The sequence below is a fragment of the Phalacrocorax carbo genome, chromosome 23 (assembly GCF_963921805.1).
Source record: "Phalacrocorax carbo chromosome 23, bPhaCar2.1, whole genome shotgun sequence".
Lineage (NCBI taxonomy): Eukaryota > Metazoa > Chordata > Aves > Suliformes > Phalacrocoracidae > Phalacrocorax > Phalacrocorax carbo.
In genome coordinates, this window is record NC_087535.1 from 2,875,784 (window position 1) to 2,882,343 (window position 6,560).

A 6,560-nucleotide genomic window follows, 5' to 3' on the forward strand; every position below is an offset into this window, starting at 1 on the left:
AAATGTGCTGGATGTTTTCCAGATGGAAAGGTGTTGTGGTTTAACCCGGCAGGCAGCCAAACACCCACACAGCCGTTCGCTCACTCCCCTGCCCCAGTGGGATGGGGGAAAGAATCGAAGGGGGAAAAAAGTAAATTTGTGGGTTGAGATAAAGACAGTTTAATAGGACAGAAAAGGACAAAAAAAAAAAAATCATAAAAGAATATACAAAATAAGCGACACACAATGCAATTGCTCACCACCCGCCGACCGATGGCCCGCCAGTCCCCAAGCGGCAATCACCGCCCCCCAGGCAACTCCCCCAGTTTATATACTGAGCATGACGTGATATGGTATGGAATATCCCTTTGGCCAGTTGGGTCAGCTGTCCTGGCTGTGCCCCCTCCCAGCTCCTCGCTGGCAGGGCAGGAGCTGAAAAGTCCTTGACTAGTGTAAGCACTACTTAGCAACAACTAAAACATTAGTGTGTTATCAACATTACTCTCATACTAAATCCAAAACACAGCACTACACCAGCTACTAAGGAGAAAGTTAACTCTATCCCAGCCAAAACCAGGACAAAAGGAAAGCACTGTTCCTGCCCCATGAAAGCAGTTCCCAATTTTTTTTTGTCACCAAGCTCCATAAGAGAGAACTAGCAGTGCTCCCTCCGCCCAGGACGGAGCTCCTCCAAGTTTCCCACCACCACTTTTTCCTTTCCTACACTGCGGATGCAAAAAGTCCCGCAATGAAAAATCATCCTCCAGCTTTGCTTTCCCTTCTCTCGCAGACGTAGCCGCTCCTTACACCACTCTCCAGACAGCGTGCACTGAATGGACCATGTCCTTCCTTGCATGCCAAACGGGTCACAAAAGCCCAGACAGAACGAGAGGACGAACTGAGCAACGTAGCGGGTGCTCTATGGGCATCCCTTCCGCTCCGTGGTGGGATCCATGAGGAACCGAAGGGGAATGAGCATGGGAACGAGCAGCATGGATCCAGCTGGACTTACTAGCTCTGGCTCAGCGTTAGTCCCTCTGGAGCCACGATCCGTGGTCAGGCACCTGAGCTGGTTCTGGACGGAGAGCAGGAAAGCAGCAAGACAGCTTCTGGACTGCACCAGGAACCGTACAGTGGTGTTTGCTCAGAGCCTTAACGAAAAGCCCAAGCCAGCTCTGCCCTCACAAACTGCTAATCAACAACCAGATAATTATTTGAGAGTCAGCTCCTGACATTAAGGAGGTGCCCATCAAGGGGGAGCAGAGCAGAAGCTCGGAGCTGGTGAGAAGATCTGGGGGAGGATGGAGATGCGGCGGCAGGAGTCCGGCGATCTGAGGGCAAAGGAGGGAGGCAGTGAAGAGGGAAAGTGGAGAGGAAGCCAAGTGAGTAATGCAAGTGAGAAGGGCAGTGTCAGGGATGGGAACATGAGTTTATGGGAAGAAACAGGCTGAGGCTGAAACAAGCAGGAGAGGAGACAAAAGAAAAGCAAATGTAAAATCTCCCCAAGAAGATAAGTCTGCCCCGAGCTTATCTGTTGCTACGCAGAGGCCTGAACCGGCACCTCACCCTTATTTACAGCAATCCACACTTTCAGCCCCTTTCTGTGGGACCCACAGACAAGAAAACTCACTACAAACCCCTAATTTGTACTTGGCCATTGCATTATTCCTGCTCTGTGAAGGACATAGCTCCACAAACCCTCAGTCGTGTGAGTCGGAGCAAGCAGCACCTCGCAGGACCACGACCCACAAGAAGTCCCAAGCCTATTTCAGAAAGATGTTACAAATTCCACATTTCTCTTGAAAGTACTGGTTCTGTGAACCACGAGACTAAGCCGCGATACAGCCTGTGTCCTAAGAAACTAACAGGCTTTGGGAAAAGTTTCCAAACTCTCCTTTGCATCCACAGAAATAAGCTGCAGATGCCAGTTTCAGTACGCACACCTGCAAAGTGCCTATAGGCACAATTTAATTCAGATGACAATTTCTACATGCAAATATAGGTACCACGAACTTCGGGACCTTTGCCTTAAAACTCTAATCAGCCATTTGATCATCAGACTGCACACACCCAGCTGCCCGCATCCCAGCTGAGCTCCAACAGCTTCTATCAGTAGGAAAAAAAGAATTTTAAAATAAGGATATAAAGGCAACTTGATCATCAAATGAAAAAAACTCTAGAAAACTCCTGCTGACAAACAGCTCTCTTACAATTCAAGTGGGTTATGAGCAAAGAAGGTACATGAGCAAAAAGAGAAACGAGCAAAAAGATACTGGAGGATAACTAGCATGACCTGACCACACTCATATTTAATACAAGGCATCAGCCAATTGCTGGGAGTGCGGAGGGACAAGCAAATTTCAGCAAAACAAGCACCTCAACGAAGGGTTATCTCACCTGTCGACAGTAAAAACAAGGGTACAGCGTTCCAGTTGCTTTAGTGAAACAATCAGTATATTGTCTAGAGAAATTACCTAAAGTGGGCTTTCCACCACAGCAACCGGCTGCCATAAACCAACCCATTTGTAAAACACACAATTACTTAGCGCTATGCAAAAGCATCTAAAACGGCATGGAAATTGCTGCCAGTGAGAGCTGAGTGCCTGGGATAAGACATGCACCTGGATGTTAGGAGAGACACAGCTCCCCTCCTCCAAAATACCTTGAAAGCAGCAATGAAATGAACTCAGATACACTAAGCTGAACGGTGCAGTGCAACCTCGTCTGCAGCACAGAAACTTCTAAGCAGCAATCTAGGAATGGTTTGATCCTCCGGGCACACTTGAAAACACCTCCCAGCCACGGATAAAAAAGAATCCCTCTGCAAACAGCACCTGTGCACACTGAAATGCGAAACAGACTTGACTTCAGTGGGGTTAAATGCTTATTTCAGCCCATGCTGATTCTGTCCCACCATGGACAAAGGTTGCCGATGTGAAAGCAGAAAGTTCAAACAGTCGTTCTCTCACCGTTGCCACAGTGTGCTCGAGGCTTTCCAAAACCCTCCCATCATCCATTTCCGCTGGGTATTGTGCCAGGAGCAGGGGCTGAGGTTCCTAGAGAGCACAACTGAGCAAACAACACGGCTGCAACACACAAAGCCACCGGCGCTGAACTTATTTCTACCCCAGGAGTTGGCTCAGGAATGGTTCGGCTTTCCTGAACAGCAGCTTTCAGATCTGTGTGCCAGCCTGGGGGCTGCAAAAGGTGACGAAGAAGAACAAGCCCATCATCTGGAGACTTAAGCTTACTAGAAGGGGTTCAAAGCTCCACTGAAAAAAACTGGAGAGACCCATGTATCGAACAATGTCACAACATTTTTGTACTCCTTTTGTACGCACACCCTGGAAAATCCAGCACAAGTGGATCCTCTAAAGGAAGGGCTAAATGTTGCCATGGCTTACGCCCACGCAATACTGTGTTGGCCCGATTCCGAGGGGCAGAGGCACGCTCTCACGCTGCAGAAGATCTCAGTCCCTTTCCCACCCCTCCTTCCCACCGCAGTGCTTCTTTCCAGCCTTCCCATGCTAACAACCAAGGGTATTCTTTCCAGCACTGGGTTTCTTTGCTAACCTGCAGAGGGGACAAGGCTGGAGCCCAAGGCAGTGCTGCTGTGGGACTTCCCTGGCCCCTTCCAGCATGGCGTGGGGAGCCCAGTGAAGAGCTAGGTCCCTCGATGAAGGCCTTCGGTGATTTGCAGTGGGGAAAAGACCACCTGGACCTCAGTGGGCAGCAGCAGGCGGCAACAACGTGGCTCTCGTCCCACTCCGGTGCACCACGATTACCGGCAGCGGCTACAGCTCATACAGCCCTAAAAAGTTTGAGGTCTGGTGCTACCAAAGACTGCCTCTCTCCAGGACAGCAAGTCCCAATGCCAGGACTGGAGACGTTCCTCCTCGTCGCCGTCCCGCGCTGGCAGCCACGCAGCCCCGGGCAGGCGCCTCTCGCTGTTTCCTGGGATTTAAAACCCGTTCCTGCGCAGTGGGGAACGGACACCTACGGAGCTATTTAAGAAATGCGTCCGTAAATTAAAGGCCACGGACACGAGAGGAAAGAAACGGCCTGGGGCAGTCGTGGCCTCTTGTCCACCTTTCTTTTGCCAACACCGGGCGAAGCTCCTGCCGCCCTCGCCAGTGTCCCTCCATGTGCCCACCATGTCCGTGCCTTCCGCGGGCTCACATTTGCCCCACACGCCCGCTGAGGGTTTGCGCTGCTCGCACCCACGCTGACGCCTACAACGAAGCGCGTCAGTGCTCTGCAGAAATGGCCGAGAGCCGCTGACCCAGAGCCTGCCCGGGCACACTCAGAGAGCTTCATCGACCCCCGATATTTCTGTGACCAAGTCGAGCCGATGGGACATGCACGGGGCCGCAGGAGGGGAGCTCCCTCTGCAGTGGGGAGGGTGCGGGACGTTATGTCGGGCTGTGGATGAAGTTTAACATAAAGTCTGAGCTCAGCAACAGGTGGTGTGTGCCATGAGCTGCGTCTGGCCTCAGCAGCAGTGCCCTGAGGGAACCGTGACATGCCACGAGCTGCGTCTGGCCTCAGCAGCAGTGTCCTGAGGGAACCGTGACGTGCCACGAGCTGCGTCTGGCCTCAGCAGCAGTGTCCTGAGGGAACTGTGATGTGCCACGAGCTGCGTCTGGCCTCAGCAGCAGTGTCCTGAGGGAACTGTGATGTGCCACGAGCTGCGTCTGGCCTCAGCAGCAGTGTCCTGAGGGAACTGTGATGTGCCACGAGCTGCGCCTGGCCTCAGCAGCAGTGCCCTGAGGGAACCGTGACGTGCCACGAGCTGCGTCTGGCCTCAGCAGCAGTGCCCTGAGGGAACCGTGACGTGCCACGAGCTGCGCCTGGCCTCAGCAGCAGTGTCCTGAGGGAACCGTGACGTGCCACGAGCTGCGTCTGGCCTCAGCAGCAGTGGCCTGAGGGAACCGTGACATGCCACGAGCTGTGTCTGGCCTCAGCAGCAGTGCCCTGAGGGAACCGTGACGTGCCACGAGCTGTGTCTGGCCTCAGCAGCAGTGCCCTGAGGGAACCGTGACGTGCCACGAGCTGCGTCTGGCCTCAGCAGCAGCTGAGGGAACCATGACATGCCACGAGCTTTGTCAGGTGTTGGCTGGGAGCTCGTCTCAGGAGCACCCCTGTGCAGCGAGGACCACAGGATCCCTGCGCGGAGCCCCAGTAGCACCCAGCGACCCGGGTCAAGACACAGCAGGGACCCGGACAAATATACAGCCGCCCCTGGGGGAGGAGAAGGGGCGGCGGGTGCGTGCGATGAGCTGCGCCGGTCCTCAGCACCGGGCCCTGCCCTGGCGGGCTCCCGCCCCCCGGGGAGCGAAAAAAGTCCCCAAGGAGAGCGAGACCAGAGCGGGGAGAGCGAGAGAGAGCGCAGCCGTTATCACGACGCTATTGGCTGGTCCCGCCGTCCATCCCAGCTCCACCACCAATAGCCAAGCAAGGAGCTGCGGGTCTAAACGGCGGTGGGCTCGGCCCCGCCTGGGCCAATAGCGCGGGAGAAGGTGGGCGGGGCCTCCACCGGCACAGCGAAGAGGGGGGGCCAAGATGGCGATAAGGGGGGGGGCCCGGCTGAGACGGTGCTGTCCGTTCCCCTTCCCCAGGCGCTCGCTGCCGCCGCCGCCGTCCCCTTCTCGGCGAGGGGCCGCTCCCGCCGCGCAGGGACCGAGGGGGGACGCGGGGGGACCCCCACAGCACTGCGGCGCACCAGCCTCCCCCGGCTCCTTCCCGCCCGCCCGGTCACCTTCCCGCGACCCCGGCGCGGGGGTGTGTGAGGGAGGAGAGACCCCCTGAGGGAAGGGTGTCGCGGCCTCCCGCGCAGCGCTTTACCTGGCCGCCTCAGCGCGCCGCTGCCGCGGCGGTCTCCACCGTTGCTGCCGCCTCCTTTTTGGGGATTTTTTTTTTTTGGTTGGGTTTTTTTCCCTTTTTTTCCCTTTTTTTTTTTTTTTTATAAACCCTCTCTTTCCGCCTCCCCCTCCCCTCCCCCCTGGGGCGGACGGGCTCACCCAGCCGGCGGCGGGAGGGGAGGGCACAAGATGTCGGCTCTGTCCGCTCCGGCTACCGCCGCCTCCTCAGCGCCGCCTCCTCCTCATGCCGCTGCCGCCGCTCCCGCCGCCGCCGCTCCGGCCCCGGTGCGGATCGCCCCCCACCACCCTCACACCCACCCCGGGGGCCCCCCCTCGCTCCAGCGCCCCCGCCGCTCCCGGTGCCGTGTGGAGGCGAAGGGGGGGGAGCAGGGGACACACGTACAAGATGGAGGCGGCGGCGGTGGCGGCGGCGGCGGCACCAGCGTAGCCCGGCCGAGCGGCGAGGAAAGGCGGCAGCCAGCGGGCAGGCGGGGGAGGGGGCTGCCGCGCTTCGCTCCCCCCCGCGGGCAGGGACCGCCCGCCCCTCCCCGGTCCCTTCCCACCCCCGGGCCGCGGGGAGCGGGAGGCCTCCAGGGGCTGCGGGGTGACGGGAGGGAGGGGGGTGTCGCTCCGCGCTGGCCTCATGGCCGACACCCCCCCCCCGCTTCGGGCGGCCGGAGGGGGACTGTCCCCTTCTGCCTCCTCCTTGGGGCGGGGGGC

General features: G+C 57.4%; 1 protein-coding gene across 1 annotated transcript in view; it reads right to left on the reverse strand.

The window, feature by feature from the left end:
- Positions 1–6,455, reverse strand: part of BRPF3 (bromodomain and PHD finger containing 3) — a 30,617-nt gene extending 24,162 nt beyond the window's left edge. The window contains exon 1 of the mRNA XM_064472311.1: positions 5,824–6,455. The gene's annotated coding sequence lies outside the window, so the exon portion shown is untranslated. The remainder of the gene's footprint in view (positions 1–5,823) is intronic.
- Positions 6,456–6,560: the final 105 nt, after the last annotated feature.